General features: G+C 37.4%; 1 protein-coding gene across 2 annotated transcripts in view; it reads left to right on the forward strand.

The window, feature by feature from the left end:
• Nucleotides 1-2,778: 2,778 nt before the first annotated feature.
• Nucleotides 2,779-17,902, forward strand: part of plppr1 (phospholipid phosphatase related 1) — an 80,362-nt gene continuing 65,238 nt past the window's right edge. For both annotated transcript variants that reach the window (XM_041811673.1, XM_041811672.1), the window contains exon 1: nt 2,779-2,934. The gene's annotated coding sequence lies outside the window, so the exon portion shown is untranslated. The remainder of the gene's footprint in view (nt 2,935-17,902) is intronic.

Here is a 17,902-nt window from a genome sequence, read left to right on the forward strand (position 1 = left end):
TCACTTAGATAGGAACCGTAAACAAAATTCTGCCTTATTGAGGCCAAAATTCTGTAAGATCATATCATCCTGTATAAAGTTAAAACATAAAACATATTTATTATTTAATCTATCTTTGTTTAGGGGTTTTATTTCAAGAAAATAAGTGCTGCAAGAATATAAATAGTTATGAACCGTGCAGAGGTGCATCATAAGTTTTCTTGTGCTGTCTCTTGCTCCTCCTCCTCTGTGCTAATTCAGCAGTGAATACTGCAAGAAGCTGCATTTGTCAACAGAGTATGCATCATGTTGTTACATCTACTGTTTTTGGCATTACACTGCTTATTAAAACATTATACTTTGTCATGAATCAGCATGATAATAACTATAAGCCAGTAGGGGGAGCTCTACTTTTTTTGGCTTCACTCCCAGGTTGCTTTTTCTCTGTCCATCTAAGTCTCTGTTGTAATCAATCAGTGTATTTCTCCTTTCCCAACTGGACAGATATTTTTTATCTTACCAACTGCAAGACAAGATAGATAAAGACTAAGAATTCTGTAATATTCATGAGCAAAAGATTGTCTCCTGTCATGGTAAATTATTCATTGAAATTGGATGATGGGAGCCAAACAAAAACCAGAATTAATTTGGTGGTGGATGTTTTTTATATACAGTGCTTAACAAATTTATTAGACCACCTGTCATAAAAACGAGAAACATAAATATTTCAGAAATCTTTCAAAAACTTGTTTAAAAGTAAAAATGTTATTGTTATTTATTTGGCAAATAACAAACTGAAACAACCAAATAGTCCTTTTTCACACATAATAACCAAAAAACTTTATATTTTGTATGGCCTCCTTTGGCCTTGATAACAGCTTGCATTCTTGCTGGCATTGTTTTTATGTACTTTTCCACAGTCTCTTTTGTTATTGAGTTCCAAATAGTTTCTAGCTCTTCCCAAAGACTTGCTTTAGATGAAACTTTTGTGCGATCAATCTTTAAATCTACTAAATCCCAAATTTGTTCAATAGGATTCAAATCTGGACTTTGACTTGGCCAGTCCATCAGTTCCAGTACTCCAGATGATTTTTTCTTGGTCAAATAGTCTCTGCACAGCTTTGAAGTATGCTTGGGGTCATTGTCTGACTCTTGTTGGTGTATGAACCCACGACCAATCAGATTCAGTCCAGAAGGGATTCCATGATGCACTAAGATGTTGTGGTAGACGTTCTTTTTCATGATAATGTCAATTTTCACTGATTTGCCCACGCCGTATCCACAAATGGAACCCCAAACCATAATGGAATCTCCACTGGGTTTCACTGTGGGTGCAATGCCTCTGGCATCAAAATGTTCTCCAGGTTTTTTGCGGACATAAACACGACGATGCTGACCCAAGAGTTCAAACTTGGACTCGTCCGTCCAGAGTACCTTCTTCCAGTCATCAACAGTCCAGTGTTTGTGCTCTCTGGCAAATCTGAGGTGTTTCCGGATGTTTGCAGGCCTCAATAATGGCTTCTTAGCAGCTATTCTTCCCTTTAAGCCTTGTTCTGTCAGTCGTCTGCTTATGGTCATTCTGGAGACTTTCTCAGACTCTGATCTAGAAGCATTCATCTCTGCCTGAAGATAAGCAGTGGTCTTCCTTCTGTCTCTAGTACTTCAAATCTTGAGGTGTCTGACATCTGCTTCAGTTAACTTTGGTTTCCTGCCTCTTCCTTGGCACATTTTGTAAGCACCAGTCTCGGCAATTGACTCCAAAGCATACTTGACCACACTGTGAGAACACTTAGGCTACGTCTTTCCCTATTTGTCTCAGAGACCATCCAGCATCATGAAGCGCTTTAATGCAGACCCCTTCATTTTCAGTGAGCTCTCCATGTTTTACCATTTTGAACAGGAATGAGGAATTTCAAACTGAATTCACCTTTTTATACAAAATTTGCCAGCTCCCTGGGCTTCTCTGAGAAGTCAGAAATGAATCAAGCATAACATTCAACCACTAAAACTAATTTTTCTGTTCAGGAATTCAAGTAAATAACTATAATTTGACATATTAATCAAGAAATAATAATGCACTCTACTATTTTTCAGTTTTTTTAAATCAGTAAGTTTGAAATTCATGGATAACAATAATAATGATATTTTAGCATTAAAAATATCATTCGGGTTAAAGAGCTTCGACATATTTGTGTATTAACCATTGCAGAAACAAAAAAATGATTTTGGTAATTACAAATGCTGTTAATTCAGGGCAGCTGTGGCATAAACCTTACTTTGGGTGGTGGTCTAACAAATTTGTTAAGCGCTGTATATATAATTGCATCTCACATCCCGATAACTAATGTTGAGTAAATCAATTCATATCTATTCTGACATTAATTGTCCCATAATTATCCAAAAAAGTAAATGGTTGACATGATGTCAAGTCTTTTTGTAAAAGAGAAGTCAAACTTGAATTTATAAGCATAGACACTTCAGTATGTTACATATGTCAAATGATCCTTCTGACTCCAATTCCAGGAGAGCAACTTCAGCAACAGCCACGACTCAGACCATTCACATTCGCCAGAAACATGTGACACTACACGGTCATAAAGCATGGAGAAAAGGTTGGAAGTAGTATTCCTATAGGACCTGGGGGTCTTCAGGGCATGCAGCTGGGAATACGTAGGCAAGACAGCCGCCTTGCTTGTAACACAAGGTCCCTACACAGAATTAAGTACGCTCCAGCAGACCCGAGTACGCGTCTTGTCCCCGCCCCCGACAAGGCACAGCATCCATCCTCATGCGCTCGCACGCTGCGTGATCCTCATCACAAACCGAGCTTTGCTGAGCCGATGGAGTAGTAGTACGAGTAGTAGTGGCAGAGCTTACGGGTTCCTTTTGCCCCTTTCCCTTCTTTTTCTTTAATGGATTCATATATTCTCTGGAATATTGCTTCATCTCATCGCGGTAAGTGAGTGTGATGCCCTCTGTAGCTGTGTGAGGGGGGAGAAGTGAGAGAAAACGGGTCTATGCAGCTATTGTCTGTTGCTGAGGCAAGTTAGGACCTGAATCAAGTAACAGCGCGGGAGTGTGATTAGATAAAAAAGAGTCAGAGCTTGTTATGGAAACAGGTTTGCAAATGGTAAAGACTCCACCACCCATAACAGGAGAATTATGTGTGAAATGGCGTTTTAATGATTGTTAGGAATCGATATCGGTATTTACTCAGACACCTGTCTCTACCAGCAACAGTGACCGCCCTCCAGCGCTTTTTCAAGCTCTTATTGACGTGAATTTTCTAGATGGTGTTTGTTTCACTGTGACACGTGCTTCGTTTTGGACAGTAGCGAAAATCCGTGCAAAATGCTTCTCCTCCGTCACCGAACAAATGTATCTACCGTCCAGCAGGAAAATTTTGGCCCATCACCCCGCCCCCCAACATGAGAGGGTGGATATTCCTCCTCAACCAGCCCCCTCCCTAGACGTGCACGTCGCAGTTGATACGTTTCAGATCACTGAAAGACTGAAATCCCATGCTCATTAAGATGTCTTGACGAGCAGTTTAGTGTAACCTTGACATTAATTCAGTGCAGCATGTGCTATCATCTTTCTCTGATTGCCTCTTCTATCATCTGTGTCGTGGATATGCAGCTTTGGCCTGAGCCTAATGAGAACTACAGATAGAGTTAGAAATAAAAGACAGTAACCTTACCTCTTAGGCTAAAAAATGCCTATACAGTAGGAATAAAATCACGTTAGTGTAAGGGCTTTTCCACCCATAAATCTGTTTTGCTTCTTTACGTTCCCCTTGTACAGCTGCTTTTTTGTAACACACAAGGTAAATTGAATTGTAGCTTCAGTTTTCTGTATGGTTGGAGCAAAAACGTGAGCAGCAACACAGTAGGAACAATCTGGGGCAAATTTACAGTGGGGAGGTGTGCAGTTGAGCTGATTTGTTCAGCAGACCAGTGACTGAAAAGGTACAACAACAATAGAAGAGGTTGATGCTACTTTCATTGTTATTGAGCTGCTCAATGATAAGTTAATTGTGTTTTACATCTGTGCCAATTGACAGTATGCTAAGATTGCTTGAACTTGGTTTGGTGTCGGCATATCTTTTTGTTCCTAGGCCCAGTATTAAAAATAAGATAGAATCAACCAGACAGAGAGGCACTGATTTCATGGGCTATTTGTAGCTGAAACATTTGAGTCTGTGCTGTATGTGTTAAAATCTTACAGAGGTATTCTTATTGGTCCCTGTAGTATAGCAGACATGGTATTATTCAGCAGACAGATGGCAGGTGGTTGGGCATCAGGTGAGACTTTCCCTGGCTGTCAGCAGGGCCTACTGAATGCAAGACTCTTCTTGGCATACACCCACCATACATAATGATTCAGTCTGCATCTATGTGCTGTATATATGATGTCTGTGTGTTAGGTTAAAAATACAAATGCAGCTGGCACACATGCTTTCTTGCTCAAATAAATGCTTGCAGGAATGAAAGTGTTAAAGGTCCCATTCTGTACTTCTCATACAGAGAGCCTTGTTTTGCTGTACTGTGCATGTGTCTGCGTGTGCATCTGAATGCCATGACTTAAAAGGTTATGTCACTTTTGACCAATCCGATAACGAAAACAGGCTGAGGTCATAATGGCATCATCATGCCACAGAATGACATACAGCATTGATGTTCACTTGTGACATCATCATGAATCAGCAATGAATAAATGAATTATTAATCGGATTTTTTCTTGACTGCTATGATTATGATTCAGTTTTGATACCTTTGTGCTCAGCTGTTGTATAGAAATGTATAAGTAATCTCTGCATTAGACATGTTAAAAACTGTACTACTCCTGGTCTTCTGCGGTCATCACTACTGCATCACTGTGCAGTAGTTTTTGTTTTCCAAATGGACTCTATGCAGTCTTTGTGCCTGTCTTATAGCTGTTAAAGCTCTTCCACAATCCCAGCTTTCATGGGAAGCCTCACTTGAAGAGATTTTATAGCATAACTATTCTTGTTTTATCATCCTACACTCAAAGTGAAGGACCACATGAGTGTTGCTTGCAGCAAAGCAAAGAATCCCATGAGATTTTCAAAATTAAATTGTGCTGCAGTTTATGATTACCTTTTCACACTGTGGGTGATGAATCAAAATACAATAGTAAAATGATGTCTCTTGGGCTGCAGTGAGAACTCTAGAATGCAAACGTATCTCATTTTATTCTATAAGTCAAATAAAATTGTTTGGTGATTTTAGCAGCCTAATGGAGCTTTACACAAAAAGCTGCACCAGTGCACTGAAGATGTCAGAAAAAATTAGAAGATGCTTTTAAGACATATGTGATAAATTGCAATAATTACAAGAAGACACCAGCCCTGTGTTGTAAAAAAAACACCAGACAGGCATATGAGGCTGCAGGAAGGGCTGACCTCTGAACTCGTGTGATATCCATCTCTCTCTGCTCACACCAGAGACTGATTATTGATTAGATGCACGCACACATACACAGACAGCCACACACAAATCCTTTCTCTTGTCCAGTGTTAGCTGGTATTTGACTACCTCTAGATGTGGGGGTGGTGTTATTGGTTCAGTGGGGGTGTCCTGATTGGGCAATAGATCTGTCACTATCCAGTCTCAAGGGGAATGATTAGTCCTTGGGTGAGAGGTGAGATATGGCCTTTCTCAAAAGATTGAATGGCCCTCCCGGAAGGTTGAAATATACAGGTGATATGTGGACAGGAAGGACCGAAAAGAATGGGAACTGTGGCTGCTCCTCATTAACAGCATTGCTTTGCCAGAGGCCAAACAATAGAGGAGCTTTTAATGTGTTTAAACATCCATACTTACAAGGCTGCTAGAATATGAGGAAAAGTGAAATGTTGTTGGCTGAGATACATAAAACATCCAGTAGCCTATTTGTTGCATGCCAGAATGCAATGTAAGCTTCTCAGGCCAGACTTGGGTATATAATTAGACAAAATGCATGCTCAGGAAGAACTACTTGAAGTTCCAGCCAAATATCCCTGCTGGCTGAGAACCTCAGTTAAGTTTTTTATCCATGGTAACTGACCATAGTGAAGGAACTGTAGTTGTGAAATTATGTATTTATTTGCCCATTAAAACAGATCAGATGTTTCAATTAATTTCACCATCATCAAAAAAAATCCTGGGGCCTCATTCACCAACAGTTCATAAAAAACCTCATTCTTATGACTTGCTTTGATAGTTTTAAAGGACATTCTGTCATTGTTTAATCTTTTGGCTGTGAACTAAATCTTACAACCTCAAGAGTACCTCTAAGGCACATTAGAGTTCTGATATGACAGGGTAGAATTATTAAGACGATATATTTTTAATTTTTAATTTTGTAGCATTTGTATTAATCTAACATTTTATATGAAATGAAATACATACATTAACATACATGTCGATTTTAATTGCAATCATGTTGTGTTTGATCTATCTGAAAAATATTTTATTATGAATATTAGGCCAGCAGTTAGAATTTTACAGTTTAAACCTTCCTTCACATATTGTAATTGAAATGTGTTTAAATGATGACCCATCATTTAACAGTGTAACCTTTCAGAATAAATGTAGAACTAATGTAATAATTAGAATTACCATTATTATGTTAGAATAATCATATTCCTGTTAAAGGGAGGCCTTTATGAGATACAGTTTCTCTCTTGTTTCCAGTTTTCCCACAGATTTGACTATTTTTACTTCATCTATTGTGCGCTCTCTCCTGATTACATTGTGGCTTACATTAATTTTGATAGTAACAATGTCTGAACTAGTGAAATAATCTGATGTATTTTAAGCTTGTACTTAGTATCCACTTGTGAAGCCACTAATCATCATTAAGTTGACATTTTGTTAGAGTTTTAAGCACAACTACATAAATGTTTGAAACACTACTTCTTCAGTATTTCTAAGTTGTGTCCAGTGAATATTTAAATTTTTCATCTCTTCTATTGTTCACTTATTTATGCGACTTCTGTGTGTGCCCTTACATGTGAGCATGAAGGTATGTTTTTCTGTAATTAATAGGAGAAAACACGCACAAGCTTTCGCTTTTTGAGGGCATAGCATCATCATTATATTTAGGACACAGGTGCAAACAGTTCATTTGTTTGAGAAAACACCATGACTCTGACTGTAAAGTCTTCTTAGGAACTTTCTTTAACACCATTCATTCATTCAATCCCTCGAAAACAAAGTAAGAGTAAAGAAACTTCTTTCTTCTTATAGTGTTCTCAGACAATATATGAGACTATGGTGAGGAACAGCTTAACTGTATAGCGTTAAGTATTTGGGCTGCCCCTGAGAAGTCAAAAAAACAAATGAAACTGTGGCAGTTTATTGATAAGGGTTACTGGAATACTGCCCAATTTAAACACTAAGAGAAGAACATCTACTTAAACACATTTAACATATTAGTTAGGTAATGTGTAAAATGGTCTATGCAGTCCTTCAACCTTTGCCATGCAGTTGACTTTAGGCTTCTTTCTTATTGGTTTGTCTCAAAATTCCCACTGCTGCCCCTCTGGGCCCCTGACACTCCCACTTCATTGGCAGCAAAGCACTATTCCTATGTTTTTTGCTGTAATGTGATGGTAGGGGCAGACCAATTATAGGCCTGGGTGATTATTGATGCAGTATTTGCCATTTTATTTTAATGATGATTGTTGTAATTAATTGATTAATTAACTATTTAAAAGTTGTGCTACTTTGGCTCCAGTGCAAGGCGTTTCTTCCCTTCTTGTTATCACTCTCTACATACTCACCTAATGTGCCGCCCACAGCACCATTTGACCGGCTTGATGTCACACAACTACCAGTCAATCAACACTGAGGCCTGGGTGGCACTGACACAGGACATGTATGGCGTCACTTTCCTGCTGCTATATTTTTGCCACATTGAGTAAATTTTGTTTGTCATAACAAATGCATTACGGTTCCAAATATCGGTTATCGGTCTCATACTCCACTAACAATATATAATGATATTGGCCCTGAAAAAGCAATATGGGTGGCCCTTAGTGATTGACAGCTGGCACTGTCCTTCTTGTTCACACAGCTGGTAATAAAACTACGGATGCACGACTGTCACTCCTGCAATTTAACTAACAGTGTCCACTGACACAACTACAGTGTTACAGACTATAGAGGTGCTAAGGAACTATTGTTATCTGTTAAGAGACAATCTATTTAGTCATGTAGAACATTTGTACATTAAAAACAACTGCAATTTAGTTAGCCTGACAGTGGAAAATGCAGCTAGTAACAAGCTAAGATGTATGATCTATTCCATCTGTTTAAGTATAAGCTACCTAAAAAGGCCACATTCGTATTTAGTGATCTACAGAGCTTGCTGTCTTTAAGTAGGTTGTTTTATGCAGTTTGTAGCGCTCATGAAGGCACTTGAATCTTGCTTTTACTCTTACTGTTACAAGTACATTTTTGGTACAGATGAGGTGAAGGCTGCCATTGAAGCGACCTGGGTTTCATAACACCTCAGTAGTGCCACTAATTTTCAATACTCTCAACATGTTTTGACAACATTTTGACAGCCTAAGTAGACCTAATTATCAGTATCTAAAAGTGATGAACCTCAAAACAAAACAAACGGTTCAGATGTTTTTTTTTTATTTTTCATTTTTTCAGTGTCATCACTGTGAATGTGAATATCAGAGTTTGTCATATTGATTCCATTTTTTTGTAAGATTGTTTAAGATATATAGGTGGCTTTTTGCACCTTTGAGAATTCATAAGAAAGTCATGACAAGTAGAATAAGATTAAAAAAACAAAGACAAACATCAACAAAAGTGCACTATAGTGCTGGAGGGCCTTTGTTGTGTTGGGGTGTAGGTAGGCTCCGTATTTTCTTAAAAAAGAAAAAAAAAAAAAAAACGAAACCAAAAAACGGCTCCTATAAGAAATGGTTGAATCTAATTCTAAATTTAAATGATTGCAAGGTTTCAGCAGAGTTGCACAAGCATGATACTGCAGGAATACTGAGAAATCTCAGAAGGGAACGACTTCTATCTCTCCTGCTGCATCAGGAGGACGATTCTATGATGGTTCTGATGGCTGGAAAATAGCTGAACACGGAGAGATCAAGGGCTTGTTTGATCTTAATATAGACTGAAGACTGGAGATGTTACAAGGCAGCATGGGAAAAAGTTGCACAGCATTATTCAACTCACGGATTAATAACACACACACACACATACAAAGAGCCTTGCAGCACTGTGTAAACCCATTTCCTAGCTTTAAAAAAATGACATTCGTATATATGCAAATCTACCTGAAGCGTTTGCAGTGATTTCTTATTGGCAGTTGTTGAGATGCAGAGCAACTCCCACCATTTCATCTTCATTAATTCACTGCATAAACTTAACCAGGACTGTTGTTTTAGAAATGTGTATAAATAATTCAGTTTGTAAGAAATGCAATATTATTAAATCAAATTTAGCCTGAAGCACCCGTTTGCACAATCAATAACAAGTCAATTAAAGCAGAATGCAAAGCAAAGTTAAAGAAAGCTTTATTTTGGCTCTAGTTATTTAAGTCATAGTACTAAGTATGAGAAATATAAGTGATAATAAAGTATTTAATTTCCTTTTTCTGTCCAGTTGAGAACTGAGTATACAGATATGACTGTGAGGCAAAAATGGTTTAGGCTAGGGGAATGAACCTTTAAATGAAACTGCTTCGGTAAGTCAACAGGATAAAAACTGAGGGTGGAAATCAGGCCAGAAGCTGAGGCAAATGCTTGATTTGTTCTAACACAGAAATTCCTCCTGACACTCCGTGTGAGTGCGGTGGTTGTTAGCAGCATCTGGAAAAACAAACTCAAAATATTTTGTCACCAGCTCTTCAACATCATGTCTATGCTTTTCTGTTCTTTTCTGCTCCTGCACATCTGAATCTCTCCCTGGAGGATTTTTTTTTGGTTTGACAAGTTTTGATTCTTTTTTAAAAGGATATTCATCATCTTTCTTTACTTTAAACTTTCTTCTGTTTCCTGTGTTATCTGTGATATCTTACAACATAAATGTTTGGCATTCATGTGTCTTTTGCATCACTGCCAGGTGATGATTCTTAACATTTGGTTTCTGTCACATAAAAAGAGGAAGACTTCCTCCACACTTCATCACAGTTTGTTGTTTATTCTATTATGCATCACAGCTAGAAAGACAACAAATTTGTTCTGTGGAAAAAACTTCAATAAGATGTAAACTTTTATCATGGTTAAAAGTAGGGGTTGTATTTTTGTAACCGCCACCACTACCGATTATTAGTGGCTCATGAAAACCAATATTTGTTTTAAGCAAAAACAAAAATCTTTCGGCAAAAATTTTGAATTTGAATATGTATTAATAAGTACAACAGCAACAAAGGTACATTTTAATCTCTGATTACTGTACACCTTTTACAGTTCATGTGTGCATTAACTGATAAAATATATGCCACCAACTTAAGCAAAAGAAGCAAAACCACAGTGTAAAAATTATAGTTGTTCCGATACCAGTATCAGAAATACGTCTGATACTGCTTAAGATGCAGGTATTGGTATTGGCGCGTACACGAGTTTATGCACTGAGCTGATACCGTTTGGTTTAGCTTTATATTTAGCTTTGTTTAGCCATGCTAAATGTTAGTGCTATAAACCAGAAATCCATTCTTCTTCGCTGCCAGAAAGCACTGCATTAACAGGCTACAGTCTATGGGGGTACTTTTTTTTAGCAAAGAAGAAACAAAGGTCCCACTACAGCAGCAAAGAATGGTGATTTGTGTGACATTTTTTCTCTGAATATGATAGTTAAAATGCCTTTCAGACCAGCACTGTTGTACAGGACAAGAAGTGACACAACTTATCAAAAGACATAACTTTTGAACCATAAATCATTGCTTCTTACTTCTTTTCCTCTTGAAGTTAGCAATTGTGTCATCCCATTGGTGCTTTTGATGCCTTTGAATCCCTTGCCGCAGCATTTTCAGCAAGCCCGAATCTTCTGTGACTTTTGGGGACTCTAATGATGAAATCCACACCAGTAAACCCGATGTTGATTGTCTTTTGATCCATTTTATTTAAATAAAATTAAATAAAATTTCATTTATTACAGCCAGCTCGAATGCTAACCACCATATTGGTCACCTTTTGTGATGGTCTGTCGGCCAATGGCAGACTGTTTCGTAATCACGTCATGCTGCCCAATAGAGCATAATGGAGTGAGGTAGGGAGAGCCTGTGAGGCAGCCCCCTGTATTATTCTTATTCTTATTCTAATATTTAGCAGTAAAACTCAATAATCAGCAGAAAAACAACTCAAGAGTCACAGAGATGCTGTCTATTATGATTCTATTTGTTGAGCCATGTTCTAAGTCAAATAAAGGTCTAAAAAAATTTGCGAGTCTGCACAGTCAGTCCAGAAAGTTCATGCTGGTATCGGATCAGTACTCGGTATCAGCCGATACCCAACACCTTGGTATCGGAATCGTATTGGGATGAAAAAAAATGGTATCAGAACAGCCCTAGTAAAAATGTTCAAATGCAAGTTTAAGTATTGCACACAGAATCTTACAAAGTAAATAGAATTGTTTCAAACAAAATGAACTTAATGTGACAAAATTAAAACTGCATTTCATTGTAATATATTATAAAATTTGATTAAACTGTTGCATTAATGTTTAAATCACTTAAGTGTTACAGATTGTCAAGCTGGAGCTTATTAACATGAATATTTTAATCATAATGCACATGTGTGTTTAAGTATACTTTAATTCAATAAACTAAATCAGGTAACTATAAATTTCATTAAAAGTAGGATTTTTCCCTCTCAAATCTGGTGGTGTAAAGTAACATGCAAGTATCTATGACGCACCAGTGAGTGCCCTAAATATACTTTACTCTTGGGCTAACAGGCCTAAGATACAATATTATGTCCAAAGTCAGCAATTTCCTTCATCTCTATAAGGCTAGCAGAAACATCTTTAGGACCTTTCAGCACTTTTACTGTTAACAGGGAACTCTAATACGTTAATTGCAAGAAATAATGCCACAGCCTGTCATTGTTTAGTAATCTGGTTAAATACTGAACAAGCAAAAGATGTTTTCTAACACATTCAACTGCATTACAGGACCACACTTACAAGATTGTTGGTTAATGTTATGTTATTTACCATGAAAATATGTGATCTCAAACAGATGAATAATGTTACATTTGAAGTCAGGAAGCTTAAATAGGTCCCTGCTGCAGTAGCGTCATTGTAACTTTATGAAACAACATTAGCTGTGTCTCAATACAGTGTTTCAATTCCCATTGATTTAAACTGGAGGCTAACATTAGCCCCATTACAAAGTTCAGTATTCAGGCATTTTCACTGGTATAACAGTGAAACTGGACAGACTTGTTATTGTAGAAACTGCCTGCAGGACTGTGGCATTTTTGGAACTTCAGTTTGGATGCTTGTAATGTTTTTAACTTTAGCAATAACCGCTGCATTACCTTCCCAGCAGGACACACACTGAATGAACTCTTCAGGTTGCTGTTTTCCTACACATCAGTCTGCAGTGTTGATTAGCTAGAACTCATCTGATATCTTAGCCAATCAGATAGTGTTGTGGGCAGGACATAGGTTAGAGTGTGAGTGAAGGAGAACTGAGCCAGAGGGGACGACAAAGATGCAGACAAGCAAAAGTAGAACACTTTTTGATTAATCAATCATATTTGTGATCAGTGAATACAATGCCAATACAGATTATCAGTAAAATGCCAAATATTGGTAGAAACCAAGGCCGTAATCTCTGCAAGAGATAGGAAAATATCTGTCTTTAGAGTTTGTTGGAGAGCATTCCATGTGCTTGTGGCATCAAAGGAAAATACAATTTTACCAACTTCAGTGCAAGCTCTGGGAACTCTAAGAACTAATCAATCAGAAGAGTGGGTCATGTGAGTGCTTAAACTCTTCTGCAGCAAGTTTGAGATCTAAGTGGCAGTTTTCCATTGAGGGCCTTAAACATACAGTGCAATGGAAATGTATTTCCCCCTTTCTGATTCCTGATTTTTTTTTTGCATATTTATCACACTTAAATGTTTAGGATCATCAAACTAATTTTAATATCTCACAAAGACAACCCTGAAAGGGGCAGTTCATGCTTGAAAACCCTCCAATATGGCTGAGTTAAAACAATTCTGCGAAGAAAAGTGGGCCAAAATTCCTCCACAGCAATGTGAAAGACTCATCACCAGTTATCGCAAATGCTTGATTTCAGTTATTGCGGCCAAGGTTGGCACAACCAGTTATTAGGTTAAGTGGGCAATTACTTTTTTATATTGGGCCAGATAGGTTTGGATTTTTTCCTCTTAATAAAGAAAATCATCATTTAGATACTGCATTTTGTATTTACTTGGGTTTTCTGTGTGAGATAGTAAAATTGGTTTGATGATTAGAAACATGTGAGTGTGATAAATATGCAAAAAAATCAGGAATCGGAAAGGGGGAAAATACTTTTTCACGGCACTGCATATATGACCAATGTCTGTTGCGCCTCCTTAAGGGAAGGTAAACCAGCCGTCTCATACAGGACACAATGATGAGTGCTGTATCCATCACCAGTAACAAATCTAAGGGTGGAAAGATAGTGTCCAAGGGCCTAAGAGTTGAAGCTGCTGCACGCCTATAAATTACATCTTTGCACTTAGTAGGAGCACAGCTTAAACTGTTCCCTTCCTACAAGAAAATGGAAAAGTTGATTTTTTTTTTGTACAGGGTGCCAATTCTCTACTGCAGCTTGGAGGCAAGAGTGTTCAAATGGAACTTAAATGTAAAGTCCTCATTAAGCCGTATGACAAGATATTTATATTCTGTGCCTCTCTATTTCTGGGCCATTTATATTATATATATACAGTATGTGCATATTCTCACTATCGGGTTTTCTGGCTCTGGAAATTTTGTTTAACTTGCATTCAGTACAAGCTTATGGTTGATTAAAGAGTTCTGGAGAGAATTAAACACAACCTGCAAGTTTTTAATGGCTAATTGGACAGAGTCTGCCATACAATACATGATAGAATCATCTGCATATAGATGGGTACAACAACCATTCACAGAAGAAACAATGTCATTTATGTATCAGAAAAAAGCATGGATCCCAGAACTGACCCTTGTGGTACACCTCAGTTTATCAGAAAAAAAAAAAAAATCTGATTTGACATACGATTATTTAACACACTGACCTGAAACCAGGTCCATGCATCGTCTTTCAACCCTATGGCATATAATTTCTTTAAAAGAAGGTGGTGTCAAATTCTTTTGACAGGTCTGTGAAAAGTGCTTCATAATTACACCTTTTATCTAATGCTGATATTAAATCACTTGTTACCAGTGTGATGGCAGAGATTGTGCTATGGTTTGCTCTGAAGCCTGATTAATAAAGGTTAAGTACTGAGTGATATGAAAGTAAAGAAACACATTTTAAGATAGAATATGACTGATTATCTTATTGAGTGCTAAGCCAGTGCAGCATGCATTTGCCAGCTTGTCAAACAGTTTTCTAATCTTAATTGCTATAAAGATACTGCCTTCCTGCACTGAGACACGCATGCTATGTTCTGTGTTTGCTGGACAATAGTCTGTAAACTTAGTAACTAATAGCCACTGTAATTGAAATTTTGAGCGGGAGGAAGAAGTGTCATTCCTGTGAATTTGTGTTTTTTTGCTGAATTTTTGACCTCAGGACACTTCTTTCTTTGGCCTTTGCAACAATTAATGGTTGTTTTTATTATTCTATCTTTATCTTTGTAATTTATTGTTAATCTGTTGTTCATTATATCATTGAAAGCAGGATTTTAATTTATAAACTAAAATATTAGCATTTAAGGATAAAAATGTAACAAATCATATAGGTCTTCAAAGTCAGCACTGCAAGTCAACTACATGGTAAAACATTCAATATGCGCAAATGGTGGGCGGGATATAAGAGGGAGCCAAGAACTGCAGCAGCCAGTAACAAGAGAAATCCTTTATAAGTACTTTGTCTATCTCCTCCCAACAATGACAGCAGCTTGTCCCAGAAGGGGTAGAAATAGTCCCCCCCCCCCAAATGAACCACTTTCAACAAAATCATATGCATCATTTTATCTCTCTTTCTCCCCTGTTTGTTTTCCTTGTGTCTATTCCGTCACTTTCATTCCTCACTTTTCCATTTTGTCCCTCCATTCACCCTGTGTCAGTCTCCTGTCTGATGTTAAGCTCTGAGGGGAGATACCAAAGGAAAGATGACAATGAGATTTTATCAGAAGTTGTATCCGAACAGGCGCATGTGTGTTATCTCAGGTTAGAGCAAAATCAGCACAGAAAGACAATGATCGTTACACTTAAATCCAGTGGAAATATTGAAGATTGCCTTAACATTAAAAAATAGTGTACTCTGCTGAATGCACAATGACAGGAAAACTTTAGTAAACTAATGCCCTGTGAGAAAATGAAGTATTTTGTTTGTACTCTACAGGAATACTAGATTGATTTCCCACGACTAACTGCAAGAAAGCCATAAGGGAGGCATGAAAAACTGACTATTTATAGCAATAAAGATGCTCAGTTGGCAACAGTGGTAGCCATGGGACAGCTCTGTGTTTGTGTGACAGAGAAAGTGTGTGCACTGTTCTGTTGTGCAGTCAGCAGATAAGGACTTTAAAATGAGATATATACTTCAATGGCAATACACAGTTTCAACTGTAATGATTTCAGAAAATGTCCCCATGATTATATAACAAAAAATGTTGACAGCAGGAGCACTTTTAGCACTCAAACAATATACTGTATATTTGAAGTCAAATAAAAAGTCTTCAGCACAGTGGAGGCAAGGTTTGGATACAGACTAAAATGCTGAGATGGCATGTTTCCCAGCAAAACAGCTTTCTTTGTTTTCACAAAGAAAGCCTTAAAATAGCCTCATTTATGGGGCTGCAACCAGACTCAGGACATAAACCCAAACATCCTGAAAGCATTTAAATCAACATATGCTGAGATGTTATGTGGTTTCTGCCATAGGAGCATGTTTGGATGGCCAGTCATAATGAGTGATGTCAGAAGTTGTTACTCTTTTGGGAAACTGTCTTGGCAGAGTGTCCCGTTAAAGGTTGACATAATCCACATGTCATTTCCTGTAGAATAAGATGTCAGCCGGCAGGATGCGAAACAAGCAGAGCTGAAATAAGGGACTCTCCTTGTTATTTTTCAGGATGACTTTTTAAAAAAGTATTTTCGTTATCTGCAATGTTTTGTTACTAATATTAACATGGAAAATGATTTGGATAATGCTTAAAATGTGTCAGTGCCCATATCAGCTCACAAGCTTGATGGTAGGGCTAGGCAATTGTGCCAATAATCAAAACCAATATGAATTGAACTTTTTACCTCGATTATGATTAATGAATGATTATTCAACCCCCAACCTTCTACTCTGTTTTTTTCTGAAAATACTTGTATAATTGTAAAACAAATAACTGAAAGGAACAGGACAGATTAATAATATATGGTTATTTATTGAAACAATTTAAATCAAAACATAAATCAGCTGAAATGATTTTTTTTTTGTAAAAAGTCAAAGTTTTCAGGAAAACTAGAAAATAAACAACTTGTCTTTGCGAACAAAATAAATTGTTTTTATACTTTTGTATTAAAAAGAGAAAATAACTTTGCTGGTCACATTACACAGGCAGCTCCATGTTCGAGTTTTTTTGGACTGGATGGGAATGAGCGCATGCCTAGTACTTCTTCTGTTGGGTTTACTGCAGGTTACATGCCTTGCAACACCTGGCTACCTATCACGTGACTACACAGCCAGTAATTTGTTTTTAAGGGGGTGGTACATTATTAGAGAGACGATTAAAAGGGAAAAAATTTAAATAATTGACACAGCAGGTATATGTCGGTAAGAGGCTCTATATGTCGGTTTCGATTAATTGCCCAGCTGTACCTGATGGCATTGGTTTCAAACCTTGGGTCTGGGCCCACTATGGGGCTCTGTCTGCTCTGAAGTTTTTAAAATTAGATCTGCACACTAATGATAAAGAGGAGGCTAAAGATAAAGATAAACAATAGCTAAAACAATCAAAATAAATCCTTGAACCTTATTATTATTATTATTATTATTCAAGCTTATTCCTTTGAGTCAAAGACATTTTAAAGCTGATTTTTTTAAAGATTAAAATGGATGATAGTAAATGGTAAAGAAAAACAAAAATTAAGATTTTTTAGTGTATAGACATCATTGTGACTCTAATGCTCTTAATCAGGGAGGACATCAGAAGGGTTTATGCTCGGTTCTGCTTAAGTTTGCTCTGTTGGGTTTATATCATAGCTTGTTTTTAGGTCTGAATTTCTTCAGTCTTCTGGGCAAAGAACTATGAAAGAAAGTATTGCGTATCATATTACATCACACATCCATACATAGTGGGCTTTCCCCTTTGCTTTCCCCTTGCTGTTCCAGTGGCACAACATACTTTATGGGACGTAGCTTTTGTAATGTATGCACATTAGTTTTATTTCAGGGCATAAAGATGTTTGTTTGACTGTCCTGAGCAGCCCTGCCCACAGATTTGACTGGAGCCCCTGAAAAACCCAGAGAATTGTGATTTATTTATGAATATTAATACAAGTGTGTTGGATCAGTGGTGCGAGTATCCTGTTACTTAATTTTGGAGTTCAGAAGTGTGTCAAGCTATCATTCGGTTCTGATGTTGTAAATTTTTTATTCCTGCTACTTCTGTACCCATTTCACCACTAACCCTTTGCAACTTTTTAACCCATTTTTGCTGCTCCTAACCCATTTAGCACTTTATTGGGAACGTTTTATTTTGGCCACATTTAACCCTTTTTTTTGCCACTTTTGGCCCATATACCACTTC

Source organism: Cheilinus undulatus, linkage group 17 (assembly GCF_018320785.1).
Source record: "Cheilinus undulatus linkage group 17, ASM1832078v1, whole genome shotgun sequence".
NCBI classification, from domain to species: Eukaryota; Metazoa; Chordata; class Actinopteri; order Labriformes; family Labridae; genus Cheilinus; species Cheilinus undulatus.